The sequence below is a fragment of the Triticum dicoccoides genome, chromosome 2A (assembly GCF_002162155.2).
Source record: "Triticum dicoccoides isolate Atlit2015 ecotype Zavitan chromosome 2A, WEW_v2.0, whole genome shotgun sequence".
Classification (NCBI taxonomy): Eukaryota; Viridiplantae; Streptophyta; class Magnoliopsida; order Poales; family Poaceae; genus Triticum; species Triticum dicoccoides.
In genome coordinates this window covers 239,523,534-239,534,656 of record NC_041382.1, presented here as the reverse complement: position 1 = coordinate 239,534,656, position 11,123 = coordinate 239,523,534, and positions in this window count along the sequence as shown.

The window sequence follows — 11,123 nt, the reverse complement described above, 5'->3', positions numbered from 1 at the left end:
TGGATTTCCATCCAACGGCCGTCGTGCTTCTTCAATCTCTGCTCTTCCTACTCTAGCCGCTCAAACAAGCATCGGCGGGACTGCCTGCTCCCTCCTCCCCGCGGCCGGTTGTGCTGCCGCGCAGGCCTCACCGTCCCACCATACTCCCATCGCTGGCCTAGCCATCCCTCTACTCACCCACACCTGCTGTTATTCTCCAGCAACGGCAGACGAACCAGTAAACACTCGTAAAGTCGTACTCCCCTCCACGTGGGAAATAACTGCCGAGTCTTCCCTGTATCCGTGTCGTTCCCTTCCTAGGCCTCGCCGTCGTCCATCGCCCTGGTGCTCTCGGCGCGGCCTAGTCAACGTGGTCAACGACCGACATGCATGTGAAGTGGATTGTACGTGGAGAGGCTGACAGCTGGGTCCACGGCCGCACGCAAGGAAATGCCTCCTTATTACGCGCAAAATAATGAATGCTCCACCTGACATCTGGGACCCACCGGAAGGGCCTCTGTATTTCGTGAAAAAAATGTTACCGCCGCTGACAGCTCGGACCCACCAGCTATATCTTCGCACCCAAGGAAGTGCCTCCTTATTACGCACACAAAAATGAATACTGCCTGTCGGTGTCAAAACCGGTGGATCTCGTGTAGGGGGTCCCGAACTGTGCGTCTAGGATCGATGGTAACAGGAGGCAGGGGACATGATGTTTTACCCAGGTTTGGGCCCTCTTGATGGAGGTAAAACCCTACATCCTGCTTGATTAATATTGATGATATGGGTAGTACAAGAGTTGATCTACCACGAGATCGTAGAGGCTAAACCCTAGAAGCTAGCCTATGGTATGATTGTATGTATATGATCTATCGACTAGCCTGGCCTCGGTTTATATAATGCACCAAAGGCCTAGGATAACAAGAGTCCTAGCCGAATACGTTGGTGGGGAGGAGTCATTGTCTTGATCGCCAAGTCTTGCGGAATCTTCCTTGTATGCGGCAGCTGTCCGAACTGGCCCATGAGTATATGTCCATGGGGGTCTTCAGCCCAATCTAACAGATCGGGAGATGACGTGGTGAGTACCCCCTAGTCCAGGACACCGTCAGTAGCCCCCTGAACCGGTCTTCAAGTTAGGGACGCTCCTCGATTCTTGCGAACCGTTCTTCATCTTCGGTCGTCGGTCTTGAAAACTGGTTCAACAAATCTTCTCATCTTCGATCTTGAGGATCGCCGAAATGCATTCGACAGGTTTACACGTCGGGTATCCGAGGAGCCCCTTTAAGTTTCCGGCCTTTATCAATGCCTTGTTATTTTTATGACACACCTCGGGTTTGAATTTGTTCCCGGGAGGCAGTGTCCTCTTGCGTCCGAGCTCCAACGCCGGACTGCATTCGAGCTCCAACGTCGGACTATGTATCCGAGCTCTAACGCCGGACTATGTAACCGAGCTCCAACGCCGGACTATGTATCCGAGATCCAACACAGACTATATCCGAGGTGTCATTAATCACCTTGGTTCAAAGAAGATTGAAGGAGTTTAGCCGAGCTTAATGCCGGAAATGCCCTCTATGGAGCGAGCCACTAGCTCCCGAGCTTTATGCCGGACTGCTTCCAAGGTGGTGCACCACCCCGAATGTGGGCCAATTTTTGTGAATATTTTTTATTGGTGCAATTTATTCTCTGCCGAGATATATAGCCAGTAGCCCTCAAGGTGTGTATCGGTCGAAAACCCGAGATGCACCTGAAGTATGATGTAAGACCGCTGATCCCAGTAGCCGCTGAGACTCAGGTTGATTTGCAAAATCGGCCTGAGGATCAAGTCCTAGCTCGGCAGAATACTTCGGGACACAAAAAGCGGCGTGCTCAGTCCTCGAGACTCAGGTTGGGTGCGGCCGACCAACCTGAGGATCAAAATCTCCTCAGTAACTGTATTGCACTTAAAATTTTCTGCATTGAACAGGCAATGTAGTAGCCCCTGAGACACTGATCGGGTGACAACACCAGATCAGGGGATCAATGTGCCCCTTTAATATTTTTTAAATAATAAGCCCGAAGCCCAGTAGCCCCCGAGCCTTAATGCGGGCACGGGTGGCCAAATTAAGGATCGATATCCATAGGAAAATCACAAATTATGTGTAATGACTCTATGTATCGAAGTACTTTACATCATTAATGCTCGAATCCGCATTATACAAAACTTTGTTGACCGACCATCAGCTTCCACCTCCTCAGCTAGTAGCCAAGGAGTGTTTGTCCTACTTTATAAAGCCTTTATGAGGGCAAAGATTTACGACAAACAAGGCAATCTAGCCATACGGTTTTATAAAGAAAGGTACGTAGAGAGATATGTTATATTACAGTTTAACATAAGAAATGTCTTCCAAAGAAAATAGTCCCGCTATGGGTTCCTTTCTTTGGGTTGTCATACTAAGCATGATCATGAAACTTCAGATCCAATGTAAGAGCAAAATATCGAGGATTTAGTTTGGGAGGCCAGTTAATAGCCCCCTGTAGTGTTCGGCGACAGTCGAGGTCAAGCCGTAAACACTTCAGCCATTGTTATGAATGGCCCGTCATTTAACACCGTCATCGGATCACTGACCAGTTTACGCTTATTGTGACAGTAAGTTTTCGGCTTTCTCCACTGAGGTGCTTAACCATGTGAGCTGGAAGCACAATCGCAGTGGTTCTCCCTTTGCACACCTAGCCAAACAAAGCGGAACGTAGGAGGCAAGCACAGGAGCCGGGCAACCCAACTATTGACTGAAGACACAATTCGAAATCGATGCATATATAGCAATATCCGAGAATGTTTTTGCCGAATCTCTAAAGGTGTCCGGCGTTGCACTATGAGACTTGTGCTGAAAACACACAAATAGTTTAAAAGTGCCACAAGCTTGGAAAACCAAAAACATCAGTAAAAACTTGACGTCCGAACAAGATCAAGTGTTCGGTGCCAATCCGAAAATTGGCTTTAGAAAAAAAAAGTGCTTCTGTCGTGCTTTAACATGACACATCCTATCTAAAGACTTCAAGTGGGTCAGCCTATGGCTTCAACCTCCTATCCCGAAGGCGGAGTACTTCTCGTTAGGCCAGATTAGCAAACTAAACTCTAGTGGCTTTGAGAGAGAAATTAGGCTCCCTGGCTAGTGACCACACACTCGTGTCGAAAAAAGGAGTGATAAATAATAATAATAAAACTTTGCAATGACTAAGAAGAAGAACACTTATTATAAAACAGCTCAAATAAATTTAAGAGCCCCCAAGTGACTTTGGTAAAAGAATGATTGCATGTACCGAAGTACTTATATCATATCTATGTTCAACCGAACTTTAAACGCGTCTTAACCGACCGTCGGCTTCTCCCTCTTCGGTCAAGGACCGAAATGTGTTATGTACTCCATTTGTCGAGAATATCGATGGTGTTTCCAATAACCAGGCAATCAGGCCATAAGGTTGTAACAGGCAAAGCGCGCTCAGGGAACTTATGCTATATTACTGCGAAGTGTAAGAAGCATCTTCGAAGAAAATAGTACCCCCACCGATACCTTTCTTCGGTGCTCATTGTTATTATGAGACTTGTACAATAGACTTTTTGTACTCATGAGTTCCGTTGTGTGCCGACCATCATTGAAAACTATAAGAGCGCTAGCTTTCAGCTTCACCCAGTCTGAGGTCCGGCTCGAATGACCCGATCGTGACAATCGCAGAGGTGCTCCCTTTACTCCCTAGCCGAACAATCGGGAACGTAGGGGTAAAAACAGGAGTGAGGCAACCCATCTTGCAAATCGCTTAAGTCAATATGGTGCACATTGTGGCATAATACACGAACAAGGAACGAATCCATACAAGTATAATCATATGCAAGAGGAAAAGCTTCATAAAGGAAGCCCCCAAGTGAATTGGGTCCTTGAATTTGTGTGTCACAAACAAAGTTTTGACAAGGAAATTTATTACAAGCAACTTTTTTCCAAAAAAGTATAATGCTTGGTCGAACCAAACACAAGTAAAAAATTTAAAACTTGGAGCATGAAGGCAACTTAGCTGGTTAATGTGTTTGGTATTGACGACGTGGTCCGAGCTTGATGCGGGACAAGTTTCCATCCCCCAAGCCGGTCCCGAGGTGGTGGAGCAAAGAGCTCGGCACGCCGAAGTGGTGACATAGCACGGCCAATCCAGGCCGGCAGAGTGATACCGAAGCCCCCGGCATGGGGTAATGAAGTGTTGAGGAAGCCCCCCGTCCAGCCGAGGTGACGTGGTATGTCAGTACGCTGAGTTGACGATACTGCCCAACCCGGATCATTTTCCTGTGTACAAGAAATAGTGCAAACCGAAGATAATAGTAATGATAATAATGAAAAAATGTTGCATAATAAATAATTTATGCAAAGTGAGTAATAAAAGAAATATGGCCTGGCGCTGAAGTCAATGTCGATGCTGGGCGTCAGCGTGACGCAGTGAAGGCGTGACAAAGCCTGAATTTGCAGGGCGGTCCGGGCTCCAGATGCGGCATTCGCCGAACAATGTACGGAAACTGACCGAACCACCATGCAACTGTTTTTATTGTGACCGCCATTTGATAGACCTGTGTACAGATGATGGAACAAACCAGAGTAATAATTCCTTAAGAAAAATAAACCCAACAAGCAAAAATTGTTAGGATTAATAGCACCTTGTTTAGTTGCTGTAGCATTTCAAAGAAAAGTGACTCCCAAAATCGGGAATCGATCCACACACCCATTGCCTGATGGGCGATAAAGCGATGGCCCAGTGATGCTGGCAAAGGTTGGCTTGCCGAGGCGAAGCCCTCGGTCCAGCTAACGTGACGAAGCTGGTCGGCTGGTGACGCCGTAGTCACTAGAGTATGTTGATGAAGAAATAGCCAAGTCCTCGGTCTAGTCGAGGTGACGGAGCCCCGATGTCAGCCAATGAGTCGAAGTAGGTCGGCGTGATGGACACCAGCTTGAAGAAGCAATAGTGCGGCCCTACCGATGCAGGTCGTGACGTGGTCGATGCTGGCTTGATTAAGCGACCGTGCGGTGATGCCGGTATGCCCGCTCCGTGTAATCCGTGGGGCGGAAATGTTTGTGATGATTTATCCTTCGTGATGCTAGACTCTTGTTCGTCTTGCCGAGATGATTATCCGAAGAAGTTGAGCTCGGCTCAACAAAGTGACGATGTGTCTAGCGCAGGTCGGCAGCCGTGGAGCAATATTGCCGGAGTGGTTTGACACCAGCATGATTTTGAAGATTATGTTCAAAAATTTCTTAAAGTTAGAGCCTGTTTGGGACTGCTCTACTCCTGAAATTTTCAGCTCCGCTCCGGAAAACACAAGCCAAACGGGGTAGCTCCACGGGAAGCCGCTCCGCAAAAAAACTTGAATTTGGGGTACAACTCCCAGTTTTTTATGAAGCTCTTAAGGGGGTGCTTCAAAATACTCTAGAAGTTGTAGTTGGGTGGAAATTACCCACCACTGCCACCAGTAAGTGGATACCCCTTCGTTTCTCCCCCCTCGACCAATCAAATAGATCCTTTTCACCAAATTCCTCATTCTTGAAGCTAAAGATAGATGAAAGCCAAACATTCTCTTTGGTAGTGCTACAACTTCTGGATGAAACTGCTCCAAAGTGAATTTAGTGGAGCATAACTGATTTTAGTGAAGCGGAGCAGTCCCAAACAAACCGTTAGTGGGATGTGTTCCGAAACAAAACACAATACCCCATACAAAACTTCCTTCAAAAAGGATGTCCGAAATCCCGTTTATAAAAAAGACGAACTCGGGTCGGATTCGTTTTCGCGCAGAAAACAGATCCGAAAAGTGATGCACTAATCGGAAGGTTCCCGGAGTTTGGACGGTCGGATCGAGCTGAAATTTTGAGAGGTGGTAGATATAGGAATTCCGTAGCCGATCAATGGTTGGATGTTCCAAAGGACGTCCGAGCTAGAAGCTGGCCACCACGCCCTAAACTCATCCAGATTCCCTTCCAGATTTGACAGGGCTCCGGTATATCGTGGATTGCCAGATATTCCTCCATTGGAACTCGACGAAATTTTCCAGGGTTGTTGTAGACTCAATTCTGCACAATTCCACCAAAGCGATCGTTAAAAAGACACTTGAAGAGGTAGTGGCGGCGGACACAAATTTGTTGTCCAGAAAAACAGCACGGCCGCCAGAGAGCAATGTTGACGTTGAGCCCCCGGGCTCCCTGAATGATTCCTCCATGATCTTGATAGAGATCGGAGTTGATGTTGATGAAGGCCCTTATCTGAACATGACGATCGGAGGTAGGGCACAGTCCTTGGTCCAGCCAAGGTGACCAGTCGAGCCGGTGACGATGATGTCGACGTTGCAATTAATCTGCAGACGAGCCATCGATCCTTTTGCCAATCACACAGCGGAACTCTTAATGAAAGCACCAATGTCGGTGTCAAAACCGGCGGATCTTGGGTAGGGGGTCCCGAACTGTGCGTGTAGGATCGATGGTAATAGGAGGCAGGGGACACGATGTTTTACCCAGCTTCGGGCCCTCTTGATGGAGGTAAAACCCTACGTCCTTCTTGATTAATATTGATGATATGGGTAGTACAAGAGTTGATCTACCACGAGATCGTAGAGGCTAAACCCTATAAGCTAGCCTATGGTATGATTGTATGTATATGATCTATCGACTAGTCTGGCCTCGGTTTATATAATGCACCAGAGGCCTAGGATAACAAGAGTCCTAGCCGAATACGCCGGTGGGGAGGAGTCCTTGTCTTGATCGCCAAGTCTTGCGGAATCTTCCTTGTATGCGGCAGCTGTCCGAACTGGCCCATGACTATACGGCCATGGGGGTCTTCGGCCGAATCTAACAGATCGGGAGATGACGTGGTGAGTACCCCCTAGTCTAGGACACCGTCACTGCCCCTGCTAGCTGGGACCCAGTATAGTGGCGGGCTGACTTGTGGGCCTACTAAATTGACAGGGACGGAGGGCTTTGTCAACTTAGTCAATATGCACGATTCTAGCTCCAGTGACCGTACGATGTCCGTCCAACGGCCGTAGTGCTTCTTCAACCTATGGTCTTTTTGCTCCAGCCGCCAAAACCAGCGTCGGTCGTGCCTCGTGCTCCTGCCTCCCGTGGCCGGCTGCGATGCGGCGGAGGCCTCATCGCCCCCTACTGCTCCCACCGATGGCCAGGCCATCCCTCTACTCACCACAACCCCTGTTATTCTGCGGTGATGGCAGCCTCACACCATAGTGAACCAGTGAACCCTCATACTCCTCTACGTGTGGGCATCCACTTCCGCGTCTTCCCTGGCTCCGCCTCGTCCCCTTCCTAGGCCTCGCCGTCGTCCACCACCTTGGTGCTCTCGGCGCGGCGTGGTCAATGTGGTCAACTACCAACTTCCATCGAAAGAGTACTGTACGTGGATAGGCTGACAATTGGGTCCACGGCAGCCTCAAGGAAGTGCCTCCTTATTACGCGTGAAATAATTATTCCTGTACCTGACAGCAGGGACCCACCGGACGAGCCATCGTATTTCGCAAAAAAATGTTTCGCCCCTAGCTGCTGGGACCCACCAGTTACATCTTCGCACACAAGGAAGTGCGTCCGGGCAAAAAAAACGATTCGCCCCCTGACTGCTGGGACCCACCAGCTATATCTTCGCACGAAAGGAAGTGCCTGACAGTCGGGACCCACCTGGTTGAAGAGTACGTAGCGTTATCATTCTGGTCGCGAACGTGTACGTACATACTGGTCGATATAGAGCGCGCATGTGTCGTAGTTGAGGCGCGCATGTAGCATGTACACGTACGTACAACGGCCAGTGTGCAAGAAAGAAAATACGGCCACGTACGCACATATGGGCAGGGTCTCGAATGCCTACTCGAGCATACGTACGGCCAGGGCTCACGTACATGGCTGGGTCAGAACGGAGAAACTGTGTCGTCATCGTGTTCATGGGGAGCCAACCGGCTGGGTCGGAATGGAATGCATCGTTGTTTAATCGGGAGGGCTTGGACAGCACAGCCGATGGAAATGAGGTCTGGCGTACCGCAGAACGGAGGAAACGGCCTTGTGTTTGACCGACCATGGTCGAAACGGGATCCTGTTCATCGGGAGGGGTCTGGCGTACTGCAAAACGGAGGAAACGGACCTCCTACAGTCGAAACAGGGGTCCTGTTGATCGGGAGGGGTGTGACGTACCGCAAAACGGAGGAAACGGACTTGTGTTGGAGTGCTACGGTCGAAACGGGTGTCCTGTTCATCGGGAGGGGTGTGGCGTACCGCAAAACGGGACTCCATAGAATACTGTTCATCTCCACCGTCGACCCCTCCAGCCTCCACGGGCTACTGTTCATCCACCGTCGACCTCCTCCAGCCTCCACCTGCGACTGTTCATCCATGGGCTCCTGTTCATCCAGCCTCCACCACGCTCTACTCCATCGGCTACTGTTCAACCAGTCCTCTCCACGGGCTCCTATTCAACCCACCCTCCACGGGCTACTGTTCATCCAGCCCTCAACGGGGTGGTCCTGTTCATCTTGCCCGCCACGGGGTCCTGTTCATCCAGCCCCAACCGGCTCGATCGATCGGGGTCATGTTCATCCAGAGGCAACACCACAGGGTCATGTTCATTCACCCCCACCGGGAACTGTTCATCCAAACCCCCCAGCAACACTCACTGTTCATCCAGAGGCAGCATCGATTGGCTTCAGTTAGCAGCAGTAGCGAAGGAATCGCTCGATCGGGTTTAGTTAATAGCCATCGATCGATCGCTCGGGTTCAGTTAGAGTCCAACGCCTCGCTCGGGTTTAGTTAGAGCCCAACGCCTCGCACTCATGCGCGTGCGTGTACGAGATAAACGTGCATCGCTTGGCCCTGACCACCCACCGTAACCGGGAACACCTCGATATTTTCCTCGCCCTCGCTTCTACCATGATTTTTTCTGTCATGGACGGCCCAAAGAATGACATGCAGCTGCGTCTCCGGCCCGCCTAGGATGAAAAGCCCATTTTCTGTCATGATTTTTTGTCATAGAAGTAGGACCCCACCACATCTATGATGATACCGTGTTTTGTCACAATTATTGTCATAGAAGTGTCATAAGTATGACAGAAAAAATCGTTCGGCCCAAAATGTCACGGATGTGTCTTTTTTGTAGTGACAAGACCTCCCCGGGAGCGACCTCACCAGGCTAGCTCGCGAGGCGCGGAGAGATCATGGCCCGGCAAACCTTGCGAGGTTCCAATGACGTGAGCCATGACGATCGGGACCGGGCCGGCGCCAGGCGGACGCCAGCGCGCACAATGTCCTTGTTTCCTCTTCGATTCTAAGGAGGCAAGCGCAGACGAAGAGTACCGAGGCATCAAGCAAAGGTTTCCATATCGGTGCAACAAGACCAAGACCAGAAGGAAGGCAAGGCAGAGGTCACCATGGAGCCCAAGGCGGCGTCACCACCAGAGCCTTTGGCAGGCGAAGACTGCTTTTGTCAGGATAACTTGTACTAGTTGTCCCCTTTCAAATTGGCCGTTGTTGGCTCCCTTCCCGCTCAATATTTTGGGAGAGGACCAGAGCCTCTATAAATAGGATTAGCCACCATAGTAGACGATGACACGAAAACTGGAACTGGGCCGAACAAACAAAGCCTCGGCCATCTCATCTTGGACTAGATCCAACCCATCCACACACCCACCAAGCATAAGAACACCTCACCTCATAAGGCTGTTCTTCCCCTTGTACTGTTCATACTCAGCCCAAGAGGCAATCCACCACACCACACTGGAGTAGGGTATTACACCACAATGGTGGCCCGAACCAGTATAAATCTTGTGTCTCTTGTGTTGCGAGTTCGCCTAGCTAGCCTTAGACATCGTGGCGAGGTTGAGGGCATGATTCGGTAGGGTGATTTCTTCGTGTGCACCCCAGTGTTCAAACCTTAAGGCTTTTGCCGGAACCCGAGATCTGACATTTGGCGTGCCAGGTAGGGGTGCGCTGAGGCTTTCCTTCCGTCGCTCCGCGTCCCATTCCTTCGTCACCTCCATGTCGGACGCTCGCCGAGCTCGCGCTGAGCGCTAGGCCGCCCTCGCCGCCCGCGTCATTCAAACGGCTCCCGTCGGCGGGCCGCCCCGTTGTTCTCTGTCGCCTGCCGCCAACGCCATCACCGGCCCAGCGGGGAACGAGCAGCAAGCCTCCTCGCGGCACCCCTTGGTGCGGCGGGATGGACGCACCGCCACTCCATCGCTAACCCCGGCCGGCTCGTCGTCTCACGCCCGCCGCGCTCCCACGGCCGCGCAGGCCGCGCTATGTATGGTGCGCAAGCTCCTGCGCTACCGCCCCATCAACGACCTCTACGAGGACTGGCTCGACCGCATCTCCGAGCTTGTCAGCATCGCAGGGGGCTCCCCTATGCCATCCCTCTCGCTGCCTCGCCCATCACCAGCTGCGGGCGACGTGGCTCGTGGAGCGCCTCCACCACCTCTGCCCCAAGACGGTGCCCTGGCGCCAAGGCATGCGGACCCCGGCATGATCCACCGCGTCGGGCCCATGTATGCGAAGAAGGACGCTGCCAAGAAGTCCCTCGTCCGCAAGAAAATGCTCCTGGACTCCCGGCGCCGGTACGACAAGACCGTGCGCCGCTTGTGATGGCGGTGCGAGGGCGTCAAGGCCAGGCTCCACATCAGTAAAGGGTCCCGGTGGCCACCACGGGCTGCCGCGCTTTCATCCCCGAGCTGCGTAGCATCGCCTGGCCAGGCAAGTTCAAGCCAGGCCTGCCTCCGTGCTACGACGGCACCCCCGACCCCGCAGAGTTCCTGCAGCTCTACGAGTGTCACATCCCTAGTTCTGGTATGAACTAGACCAGCTAGTCATTTGTGCATCATGTTTAAATTCCATATAAATTTGAAATGGGGATTTGGGAAACCCTCAGAAATCATTTCTGGAAATGACCCAGATAAAAATTTCTCCAAAAAGGTCCAAGAAAATGTTAATGTTACTCTCTGAAAATATTGGTCAGAGGTAAAAATCAAACCAATATTTTTAGTAGCTCATAAGTATTTATTTTGGACATTTGGAATTAATCGAGTAATTATTTGCGTTGGATAAATATTTATATATATATAATATTGTCCGAAAATTCTGAATTATGGTGAGGGG